The sequence below is a fragment of the Piliocolobus tephrosceles genome, chromosome 10 (genome assembly GCF_002776525.5).
Source record: "Piliocolobus tephrosceles isolate RC106 chromosome 10, ASM277652v3, whole genome shotgun sequence".
NCBI lineage: Eukaryota > Metazoa > Chordata > Mammalia > Primates > Cercopithecidae > Piliocolobus > Piliocolobus tephrosceles.
This window is the reverse complement of record NC_045443.1, coordinates 112,820,510-112,833,603: the sequence shown is the minus strand read 5'-3', so window position 1 is coordinate 112,833,603 and position 13,094 is coordinate 112,820,510.

Here is a 13,094-nt window from a genome sequence, read left to right as displayed (position 1 = left end):
AGCTGAAGAACTTCTGAGCTTTGCATTTGACTTCATTATATGCTTTTTGATTTCCTGGACTAAGCAGACTGCTATTAATTAGTTTTTGTTCGGGTTAATCCAGCTTTTCTTTCATTCTCCTACTAAGAAATTTAAGTTTGAAATGTCACTAACAACCTGGATAATTTAGTGTCCAAACCCTCAACGGTCAGGGAATTAAAGCTAATGAATAATATGTTCAACCAATTTAATTCTAGAAGCAGTTCATTAACATATCAAAAGACTTTAAAATGTGCACCCTCTTTGACCCTAAAATTTCCTGTCTAGCAAATGTTTTTCTTTTCTAAAGAAATGATTATGAATGTGTACAGATATTCAATTAAAATGGTGCTCATTGAATTATCGTTTAGGTTTGCAAAGACTGGGAACAATCTAATATTTTAAAAAATAAAATAATAATAATAATAATAATGGTAACAATAACAGCCAAAATAATTATCATGTCAAATATTTAGTGTTTCCCATGTACCAAGCACTATTTTAAGCACTTTACTTAAATTATTTCATACCGAAAATAATCCTATGAGTTTGGTGCTGTTATTCTGCGCAATTTAGAGCTAACATAACTGAAGCACAGAAAGGTTATGCAACTTGCCCAAAGTTACACAGCTTGCACATGGAGCCATGCAGGTTCATGCATAACTTTTGCCAGGGCCACGGCAAGGGAACAAATGACAGCCTTCAGACCATTTGAAAAGTCATAAATCAAGCTAATTAACTGTCAAATAATATTTTTTCCATTGTCTTGTCTGAATAAATATGCTTTTGTAATGACTTGAGAGGCCAGGCCTGAATGTTGAATCCTCAGACTCTTTGAATCACTCTACCCGGATGTGGAGGTGTGGCGAGAACCAGCCCATAGCCAACAACTGGCCCCTTTCTTTTCCCACCCCCAGTTTCATCCCACGTTGTCAGAAGACACATGCAGATGTGTGTGGACATGCCAACAAGCACATTCAAGCTCCACTGAGACCCTTCCACCTAAACAGTGGCCTCCTCTTAGATCTGAGGGTGCATATCCTGGAAATGTCATTCATCCTCAGGGGGCCCAGAGAAAAGCCAGGACCAGCCCTAGATGCAGATTTAGGGCTGCAAAAGTAGGAAATTATTGTGTCCCACGTATTCTGGAATGTGGTTTAGAAGGGTGCATGGGTTCTTTAAAAAAATGCATGTCCAGCTGGGCATAGTGGCTCAGGCCTGTAATCCCAGCACTTTGGGAGGCCGAGGTGGGTGGATCACGAGGTCAGAAGATCGAGACCATCCTGGCCAACATGGTGAAACCCTGTCTCCACTAAAACTACAAAAATTAGTTGGGCATGGTGGCATGTGCTTATAATCCCAGCTACTTGGGAGGCTGAGGCAGGAGAATCACTTGAACCCAGGAGGCGGAGGTGGCAGTGAGCCAAGATTGCACCACCACACTCCAGCCTGGGTGACAGAGTAGGACTCCGTAAAAAAAAAAAAAAAAAAAGTGCATGCCCTCAGCCTGCAGACTTCTCACCCCATGGGAAGAGATGGGGCAGGAGGAGGGCCAGAGTGGCATACTGATATCTCAAGGGAAATCAGTAAACACTGGAGCATGGGTTGATCCAAAGCAGGGATTCCTTTTACCCAGGTCTAAGAATGGTGTTGAAATTGGCATTTGAACCCAAATGAAACCTTGTACTCACAGCCATTACACCAGAGTGCGCCTCAAACTGAGATTTCCTTCACAAATTGAGGTACATCTATAAAATAGAATACTATTCCACCATTAAAGAGTGTATATATAACCATGAAAAATTATTCTTAAAATCTTACAGGTGGTGGGAAAACCAGATATAAAATAGTAAATACACTGTGATACTTCTGTGGAAAAAATGATTGCTTGCTGCATATGTAGAAAAACAAACAAAAAAATACACAAAAATATTAACATGTATTAGTAATGGTCAGATTTGGGATAATTTTTATTTTTATTCGCATTCTTTACCTGTATTTTCTGGGTTTTTTAAAAGAATGTGAATTGCTAATTATTAGAGCAAAATACAATATAAGTTGTATTTAATAAGAACAGTTCTTGCCCACCAGATTACAAAAGGCCATATTGGAACCTTTAGGAATTCTATAGACTGAAGGTTTGTGTCCACCTCTAGAATTCATATGTTGAAATCCTAACCCTCAAGGTGATGGTATGAGGAGGTGGGGCCTTTGTGGGTGATTAGGTCATGAAAGCAGAACCCTCATGAATGGGATTAGTGCTTTTATAAGGAGACCCCAGGGAGCTCCCTTGCCCCTTCTGCTGTTTGAGGACAGGGTGAGAAGATGCCATATATGAGTCAAGAAGTGGGCCCTCACCAAAAAGAGTTCACTGACGTCTTGATCTTGTACATTCTCACCTCCAGAACTATGAAAGACAAATGTCTATTGTCTACAAGTCACTCAGTCTAAAGGATTTTTTGTGTGAGAAAACTGAAAACACTAAGACAAGGAGATACCAAGATGAGAGAGATCAGTGTGCTGAAGCCAATTAAAAGCTGTCTGTTCATGTCATTTCCTCTTCCTGTGCACACAGGAAGTCTATGCTTCCTAGCTTCCCTTGCAGTTAGGTGGGAGCCAATGGAAGGTGAGTGGAAGTGATATAAGCCATTTTCATACCTAGCCCCTAAAAAGATTTCCTGTGGCTCTCTCATTCTCTCTTCTCCTGGTATGATCTCAGAGACCCTGTGTTCCAGAAGTCATAGCTACGAAATGGTGAAGGAATGCCAAGTTTACATTATCACTGAATGAGCAGAGTGACTAACCATCCTGGTTTGCCTGTTCAGAACTGAGGGAGTCCCTGGGTCTCAGGAATGTCAATGCTAAAACCAGGAAAACTAGGGCAAGTTGGTTAATTAAATGAGCAAGAAATAAAATTTTATTCTCTTAAGTCTCAGAGATTTTTAGATTAGCCTGATATAGCAACAAAGCTTAGCCTCTCCAAATGATTACACAAAAAAGCTCAGGACCTAAAGGCTGAAAGTTACAGCCTAATGCTTAGTTGAGCACTCTATGTATCCTTGTGACCATTAACAGTTGACTTTAGCTCTCTAGGCAACCATTCTGTGATCCATACAAAAGAGATGACAGTTAAAGCTACCCCATGGTGTCACTGGCAGAATTAAATAAAATGTAGATTTTGTGAAAATTCTTTGTAGCTATAAATCCCTGTGCAAATGTGAGTTTTTATCATTGTTAAGACATAAAATCAGAATCTCGTTAAAAAAATACTTGCATATAGTTAATTTAAAAGACAGACAATTGATACTAGAATGGTGATGTACATTAATTATTGGAGGTAGAGAAAAATGAGAGATTCATTCTGATGGGGAGGTAGGAAAATTCAGAGTTGGAGAAGCTTCTTAGAAGAGACAGCACTTTGGAAGTTTTAAGATCTAGGGCACCAGGTTTATTGCAGCACTATATGCAGCAGCCAAGATATGGAATCAACCTAACTGTCCAACAATGGAAGAATGGATAAAGGAAATATGGTATACATACACAATGGAATACTATTCTGCTGTAAAAAAGAATGAAAGAATAAAATTCTGTCATTTGTGACAACATGAGTGAATCTGTATGACATCTTGTTAAGTGAAATAAGCCAGACACAGAAAGTCAAATACACATGATCTCACTCATATGTAGAATCTAAAAAAGTTGACCTCATAGAAGTAGTACACAGAACAGGGGCTACCTAAGACTGGGTAGAGGGAAAGGGGATAGGGAGAAGTTGGTTAACCTGTACAAAAGGAATAATAGGTGATAGGATGAATATGCTCTTTACCCAGATTTGATCTTTACACGATGTATACATATGTTATAACATCACACTGTATCCCATAAATATGCACAACTGTTATAGGTCAATTTAAAAAAAATAAAAATGAAAAGATACAGAGTAGGATTTAGAAGGAAAGGAATTGCTAGTGGAAGAGTCAAGTGCTTCCTGAAATTCAGTTGTGTGTTGACTATGTATAATGTGGATCTGGATTAAATTCTGGAGATAAGTTGATGAATAAGGCATAATTTCTGTTCCCAAAAGAAGAAGAAAAATATGTGGATGGATAGATGGATAATAGGAAGATGATATATAGACAGATGGATATTTAATGGAGCAGATTTTTTTTCCCCATGGTATTGGCCACTTAGCATCATTTGGAAAACTTTCTTCTATTTAGAGAATTTCCCACACATGAGCCCTATCTTGCCAAAATGCAAGTTAGATTCATTTTTCCAGTCTCTCTTCCAGCTATGTATTTAGCCTAGGCTCCATCATTCAGGCACTCCCAACACAAAAATATGCTTGCATTGTATCTATCATTTGGTAATGGTGGAGATTAAGGTGTCCAGATTTTAAGGTGAGCAATCTTTATATCTGGTTCCCAGTGTCACTGGTGAGAATTGCAATGTTCACATGAGCTGTGATGTTGGTGCCAAGAAAGGAATGACAGTTTTTACTGGGGCAGCCATCATAGTGTGTGCTTTAGATATTATTCTCAGTTCCCTACACTATAAGCTTGACTCTACAGACCTCCTAGAGATTCTGTGAGTCACCCCATATCTTTTAACAAATATTTATTTGAATTAAACCAGCTAAATCGAGCTTTGTGGTTTTCAGCCAAGAATGCTAATTAGACCAATAGATAGAAGAGTAGATAGATAGATGATACATGGCTAGATGATAGATAGGTAGAAAATACATATATATATATGAATAGGTAGATAATAGGTGATAGATGATAGATAGATGATAGATTGATAGATAGATAGATAGATAGATAGATAGATAGATAGATAGATAGATAGATACATTTTGCACAAAATATAAAATAATCACCTGAAAACACTGGAGAGTGACTGAGAGCAGGAAGATTCTAGAAAAGAGTTGATACTAGGAAGGAAAGAACTGCACTGAGTGAGCTTCCTATTTTCATTGCTTCTATTCTAGTCTGAGAGCAGACACCGATCTGCACCAGTCCAGAAAGGAAATAGCCAGAGAGGGAGTCCTCCAGATTGTGTATGTAAACTCTATTCAAATCTCTGGTTGACTCCTGAACCATACACACATGGGTGGACTCCAAGAAGCCTAGCAAAGGCTAAAAGAACTGTACTGAGAATTGAGTTTCTGCCTACCAAAGAAGAGATAGTACTTGCACTCCAAATTCAACCAAGTTAAATGGTTACTGAAACCAAAGACCTGTCTATGTATGTATGTATGCAAGTATGTATATATGTACGTGTATATGTATGTATGTATCTATCTACCATCTATTATCTATGTTATCTATCTACCTACCTATCTATCTACCTACCTACCTATCAACCTACCTACCTGACTACCTATATATCTATCCATCTGTTCTCTTCAAGGGAATTTAACAGACTTTGGAGTTTCTAGAACATGACACTCACCACATTCAGGATATAATCCAAAACCCCTCCAAAGACAAACGAGCAGTTTGACCTGAGAGAAGTCTTGAGTCATTCATTTATTTCAAAAATATCTGTTGGGCATCTCCTATATGTCAAGCATGCTAGAAGCTTAGGATACAATCATGAACCCAGATTCATTCCCTCCTTAACAGATGTTTGCCAAGCTCCTACTGCATGTCAGGTACTCTACTAAACTAGCAATATTGTGACTAAGTGTCAAGGTAAGCACTTTACCCTCATGCAGCTTTTTGGAAGGAAAGGCATTCATGAAGCACATACTTACCAATTAATTAATAATACTGATTGGGATTTTTATCATGAAGAAGTTCAGGAGATGGAATGATCCAGCAGACTGCTCTGCCAGAATCCCCAGGGAGTGGGGAAGACTTGTTCCATCTTGTTAGCACTTGAACAGAGACAATTGTACTAAACATATTTTGGCCTTTTACTCCTTAGTAGTTATCCAAAGGCCCTGGAGCTTTCACATTTGTGCCTTTCACACATTCCTTTGTATTAAGATTTTTTTTCTTAAAGAAGAAAAGCAAAGAAGCAGGAAATACATACACACACACACACACACACACACACACAGACCCCACACAAACCTTTTTCTTCCGATAATTACATAACTGTGAGAAACCCTTCCAAGACATGTCATATAACTCTACCAAACCTATAAACGTCTTGAAGCTTTGTTGGCAAGTAGGTCTATGCCAACAGTACATCAAATCCTTCATGGTTGAGTGTCCCTACAATTTAAATTCATATACAAATGTCTGGATCCCTGAAACCAACCCAACAGAAGCCACAAGCTTAGACATCAGCTCTCTCAAACAATTACAAATAGGAAATCCTCATTGGAAAAGTAGAGTCATTGTTGAGGAGGGAAATAGGGAATTATGGTGAGAGGGATCTGGGGGCAGGGGTGGGAAAAGAAGAGGTGTAAACTCCAGGCATGAAGATTGCTTAGGGGAGAGAGGGATTATTCAAAGGAAATTGCACCGGAAAATGTAACCTTGAGTAGGTGGCTGATGGTAAAATCAGTTTTTAGTGTGGGCAAGCCGCTAGACTCAAGAGGCAGAGGAAGTGTGAAAAAATGTACTCTGAGTCAGAGACTGCAAGTACCATGCCAGACCTCTTGGGTGGTAGACCAGGGGCATAAGGTATAAAAACTGGAAGAGAAACAGAAAAGAGGGTTGGGGAAGGAAGGGAAGCCCAGTTGGAAGGCAGGCCAAAGGAAATGCCTTTCTTTGTGTAAAGGGAACAGCAGGCTGTTTTGGGGGAACCTGTCGACTTTGTCTTTCTCCACCGCACCTTCCTTAAATTGTAAGGATTACAAGAAGCTATCATAAAAACCAAAGAGGAAAATGTTTCACCAAAAGCAAAAAAATGATTGTACTTTGTGTACCCTTCCTCCCAACCCATTCGATGGAAGGAACAACAAGCTCAGAGATTTGCTCAGAGACTCTCTGGCTTTCAGACAACCAACACAGAAAGTGGAAGTAAGATTGCTGATCAAAGATAAAACTAGAGAGAGCTTACAGAAGATCAAAGAAAGTGAATACTAGAATTCCATGTGGAGATCCAGAAGCCACTGGGTATTGACCAAAAGTCTCTTCATAGTTTCAAACTCCTGAATCCACTGTCCCCTGCCCAGACCTCTGGCCCACCTGCTGAGATGTGTAAACAACATGGGTTAGTGCTGCCAGCCATCATGTGTTCAGAATAGCGGAGTCTAGGTCCTTAGCCCCTGCCTCTGGGATTTAGGTCAGATTTGCCAGACACTGCGGCTTTTGGGTGAGGTGGAGGGCACTGGGAAATTAGATTACAAGCCTGTCCTACAGGGACTCCTGTCTAATTGGAAGGAGAGAACAATGAACATATAGAGATGCTGGGAGGAGATTATTCTTTACCTTCCAACTTGACTCACACCTCAATAAATTTTTCTGCTGAGTGTGGAAAGAAAGGTAACAGATTTGTTTTCTGAAATCACCCTTTCAATAAGCTGAATAATAGCTAATAATAACAGTACCAGTAATACTTAACATAAAGGCACAGAGCAGTATTTACAGTACACTATCGTGCACGTAAAAAGAGGAGAAAATAGTACATTTACATATTTTCTTGTATGAGCATAAAACATTTCTAGAATGATAAATAAGAAACTAACATAACTGATTATCTCAAGGAAGATGGGAACTGGGTGGTTAGAGGCCTAGGGGCCAGGGTTGAGGATTTTGTTTTTGTTTTTGTTTTTCATATTTGTATCCTCCTTTCTGCCTTATGAACCACATGAATGTTTTGCCCATTCAAAAAAAAGTCTTTAAAGCAAATTTCAAGAATACAACACATTGTTATTATTGCACAATAGATCACCTCAACTTATTCATCTTGCTTAACACAAACTTTCTACCTTTTGACCAAGAGCTCCCCATTCCCTTCCCTAACCCCAGCCTCTGGTAACCACCATTCTACTCTCTACTTCTAGGAGTTCAACTTTTTTAGATCTCACATGTCAGTGAGATCATGCAGTATTTTTCTTTCTGGGACTGGCTTATTTCATTAACAAAACGTTTACCACGTTCATCCATGTCATTGCAAATGACAGGATTTCCTTCTTTTTTTTAAGTTTGAATGGTGCAAAAATAATTTTTTTCTTTATTTCTTCTAAAAAAAAAAAACCCAGATACACATGCAGAACGTGCAGGTTTGTTACACAGCTATACGTGTACCATGGTGGTTTGCTGCACCTATTGACCTGTCCTCTAGGTTCCCTTCCCTCACTCCCTATCCCCCAACAGGCCGTGGTGTATGTTGTTCCCCTCTCTGTGTCCATGTGTTCTCAATGTTCAACTCCAACTTGTGAGTGAGAACACATGGTGTTTGGTTTTCTGTTCCTGTGTTAGTTTGCTGAGGATGATGGCTTCCAGCTCCATCCATGTCCCTGCAAAGAAGAGGATCTCATTCCTTTTTATGGCTGCATAGTATTCCATGGTGTATATGTACCACAAAAATAATTTTTAAAATGTGTTAATATTTACCACAGGCCCACTATGTGCCAGGCTCAGGGCCCAAAATTGAGATTTAGGGGTAAATAATACAAAATCACTGTAAATATTTGATAGGCTGGCAAGGGAGGCAGCAGGTGCATTATTAGCCATGCAGCACAGTGCAGGGAAGCAGTGTGCAGGGAGGCTCTTAGGGCAGAGTGGCTGACAGAGAAGTTGGCAGAGAGAAGTTCAAGTTGAAAGAGTAGGAGTCAAGTCCTAGTTCATTCACTTCCTTCAGTTGTGAGCTTGAGTAAGTTATTAGGCCTCTCCAGACTCAGTTTTCTTGCATACAATGTGAGAATAATAACAGTGAGGAAGAAAAAGAAAAAGGAGAAAGAGGAGAAGGGGGAGAAAGAAGAGAAGGAGGAAGAGAAGACGAGGAGGAGAAAGAAGTAAAAGGGAAGACAATGGTGTGGATAATGATGATAGTGGTGATGGTAAAGATGACGATGGTAACAGTCTCAATAAATGGTTGTGGGGATTAAATGAGATAATGTGTGTAAAGTTCTCCGCACAGGATTTCACTCATGGTTACCAAATCATCCAAGATAATGATTAATAAGTTTAATAGTAGTAGTTATGGGAGTTGTCTCAATATCTTTGGGATGTTATAACACAATAACATCAACTGAATTGCTTATAAATAACAGAAATTTATTTCTTACAGTTCTGGAGGCTGGAAAGTCTAAGATCAAAGCACCAGCACATTCCATGCCTGGGGAGATCCTGCTTCTTCACAGATGTCTGAATTCTCAGCGTACCCTCACACAGCAGAAGGGGCTGGGAAGCTCTCTGGGGCCCTTTTTATAAGGACACTAATCTCGTTCATGCGTGCTCCACCCTCATGACCTAATCACCTTCCAAAGGCCCCTCCTCACCATACCATTCCACTGGAGATTAGAATTTCAACATATGAATTTTGGGGGTCATAGGCATTCAATCCATTGCAATCATGTTACTGAAGAAAGATTCAAAGAGCAATTAACTGATATGGAAGATTATGGAAAACTTCAAGGGGATGAGGCATTTGGGCTGACTCTTTAGAGAGAAAATGATGGGCACAACATCAGCATCTGCAACAGGACATCAACAGACAGAACATCTTGGGCAAAGGCTTTTAGCTAAGTGGGTGCATTTGGACTCTCTGTTGTGTTAGGTCCATATAGTGAAGTTCTAAATCAGATGACAGGAGAAGCAGGGGAAGAGAGGGAAATTTCAACTGGAAATGCCAGATCCATGACACCTTAGAAGTTATGATATTTTCTTGCCTTTCTGTCTCTCCATCTTAACACCTGGGCACCATCTTTTCAAATCAAATCCTTCCACACTTTGGTGGAATATTTCATGTAAGCTCACTCACTCTGCAGAAAGCAGACATGGTGCTTTCTTGAGAACAAGAGGCATATTATGTTTTTTTTTTTGTTCATAATAATAACGGGTGAGATAATCAACTACTTGTATTGTTTATAACATGATTGGTCAAGCTTTATGCTACTTTTATCAAATGCATTTTGACAGATAAAAGTCATATCATTAGGTCAGCTGAATTACCTTTGTTTTATTTTAGGGGTAGAGATAGCTCTGTGGCCAGTAGTTGCTCCAAAATACTGGGCTACAATAAAAATTGAATATGGACTATATTATGTTGGGATAACATTTTAGTATTGGTGGTTATCATTCTGATAGTTACTAGATATTTTAGGAATGCAAGTCTAAAATATAAATTTCTTGTTATTCTTTCAAGCATTTAGATCAAGTTGATTGAAGAGTATCCTGAGATTCTGAAGTGTCCTCTTTATAAAGTGTTACCATTTGAAGTTACTGAATATCCCTTAATCTATAGTATCCTGATATTGTGATGATTGAGGACCACACAATAAGATGTTGGATGAAGTTATACCAGACTCTAGATATCACAGATAATACCTGATTTTGTGTTTTTGTGTTCATTGCAACAGCCTCATTTTCACAATGCCTAACTTTATGTTTGATATATATTAACATTTTAAATGGGAGAAAATATTTACAAACCATGGATATCCAAAGTATATTTTAAAAACCTCCTACAACTCAATAGCAAAAAAACCACAAATAAACCAGTTTACAAAATGGGCAATGGAGCTGAATAGACATTTCTCCAAAGGGAGAGTTTTCAAAGTAATTTGTCAGCATGAGCAAGACAGATGTTCACAAAAGCATGGTTCTAAACTCTTTGTTTTCACCTATTGAAAAGCTGGAGGTGGGAATTGAACAATGAGATCACTTGGACTCTGGAAGGGGAACATCACACACCGGAGCCTATCATGGGGAGTGGGGAGAGGGGAGGGATGGCACTGGGAGTTATACCTGATGTAAATGACGAGTTGATGAGTGCTGATGAGTTGATGGGTGCAGTACACCAATATGGCTCAAGTATATATACGTAGCAAACCTGCACGTTGTGCACATGTACCCTAGAACTTAAAGCGTAATAATAAAAAAAAAAGTTGGCGCTGTTCACACACACACACACACATATTTATGTATACATATATATCCATGTAAATATAAATGTGCCTGTGTACATACATTTAATATATATTTCAAAAAGTCTTCTTGGACATCAAATGACTCTTGCAAAACAACATGTTGATGAGTTAAGTGTAAATGAATCAGAAACATGTGTCTTGAATTCTCTTCAAAATACCCTAGGGTTTAAAATGAGGGGGGAAAGGTACTCGGAGGAAAAAAAAAAACATTTTGGGTCTTGCTGAACCTAAATCATTTGGAAAATAGTTTAAGATGTTTGCTAAATCCAAAAAGCAGCTTTGCTCCTACCACATGGCCATGTCAAAGTGACTCTTCAGATGAGCTTAAGCCTAATTTTAATTTCTTGCACATGTGGTAAAAACATCTTGGAGGACTCTCCTAAGCCACTGTTCAAGGGAGTGCCCAGAATTTGGGGGATTTTTGTGCATCTCATTTGCTTAACAATGACCACAGGCCCAGCTTTCTCCCTTTTCTTGTTGCACAGGGCAGCGCCTTGTGTGACCTGTTTTGCCTAATGCTGGGCCGTTGGTATACCCCCAGGGGCCATCTTTTCCCTGCATGCTGAAAGCTTTGGGGACTGGCTCTCTTGACCCCACTCTTACTGGTTTCCGCTGAGAGGCTTGCTTATGCTTGAGAATACGCACATGAGCATTTGCAATATTGTTTCCAGGTCTTTGCAGAATTTCCTCCTTAATCTACTCCTAAGTAATCACTGCAGGATGCGCCTTATTAGCAGGCTGGGCAAATCCCCTGGAATTGGGGTCATTAGGCAGAGCTTCTAGTGCTCAAAATATCCCATCGTCCTTTGGGGTATCTCTCCAGTTGTGCAGATTCATCCAGACAGCCCAGAAGGGAGCTAGGAAAAACTGAGGACAGTGGGTTTCTGTGGTAGTAGTATCATCCCCTAAAAGGAGTGTCAGAAGCTTGTATGGAGCATGCTTTAATTGTCCCAGTGATGCAGGGGTGGCACTACTAGCATTTTGCAGGCAAGGGCCAGGGATGCCACATATCCTATAATTAAACAGGACAATCTCATACTGTGAAAAATTGCCCTGTATCCTACAAGACTTTCATGTACGTGAAAAAGCTGTTAATTGTCTGAGCCCATAACCTAACCCTGTTTTATTCATTAACACAAGTCCTTTTTCCTCAGTTGCAACGTATCCCAGATTTTCCACACATGACACACTACCATGTAACCCAAGGGTAAGGTGGACTTGACTGTGTTTAGGACAAGATGGAAAAATACGTCACTCATGACAATGCCATTAATACAATTTGTGTTGCCAGCATAGCACACCTATATCCATTGGGTGCTGTATTCACAGCACTTCTACATAAAGGTGCAACATGGGATTATTTGCTTTGCCTCCTCTTTGCCTTGTTTCTCACTTGAACTGCAATTATGGGTGTGTGTGTGTGTGTGTGTGTGTGTGTGTGTATAAATTATAAGTATAGGCCTTATTATCTATGATTTTCATTTCAGCATAGTAAAGGGAGGTTACAAAACATGTGATACAAAAAGGAGGCATTAATTCTGATATGAGACAGAACTCTTGTATGAAAGCCATTGGTGCCAAACAATGAAGTAACATGGAACCAAAAGTTAGTTAGCCTGGGTTCTAGTTGGTGTCTACCACTTATTGTGTGATCCTGGGCAAGTCTCATTGCTTTCCTGAGCCTCAGTTTTCTCATCTCAACCATGAGTACATCATACTTGAACACTGGGTCACAACTTCAATTCCTCAAATGCAAGGAGTGAAAAGGGCCACATATTTGCCTATTAAGCCCAGAAAAATGTTCTTCATTTGTATGGTGGGAGGTTTCCTCTACCAGTTTTCATAAAGAAGTCAACAATTAGAGGCAATGTTTTACTTTACCTCTTCTTATAGAAATATCATCACAGGTTAATTTCTTATGACTTTGAGACTACAAGTGCAATGATACATGACAATTGAGACTTAGCTTCAATGATAAAGACACAAGAAAGAGAAACAGAAACCATACAAAAGTATATCAACT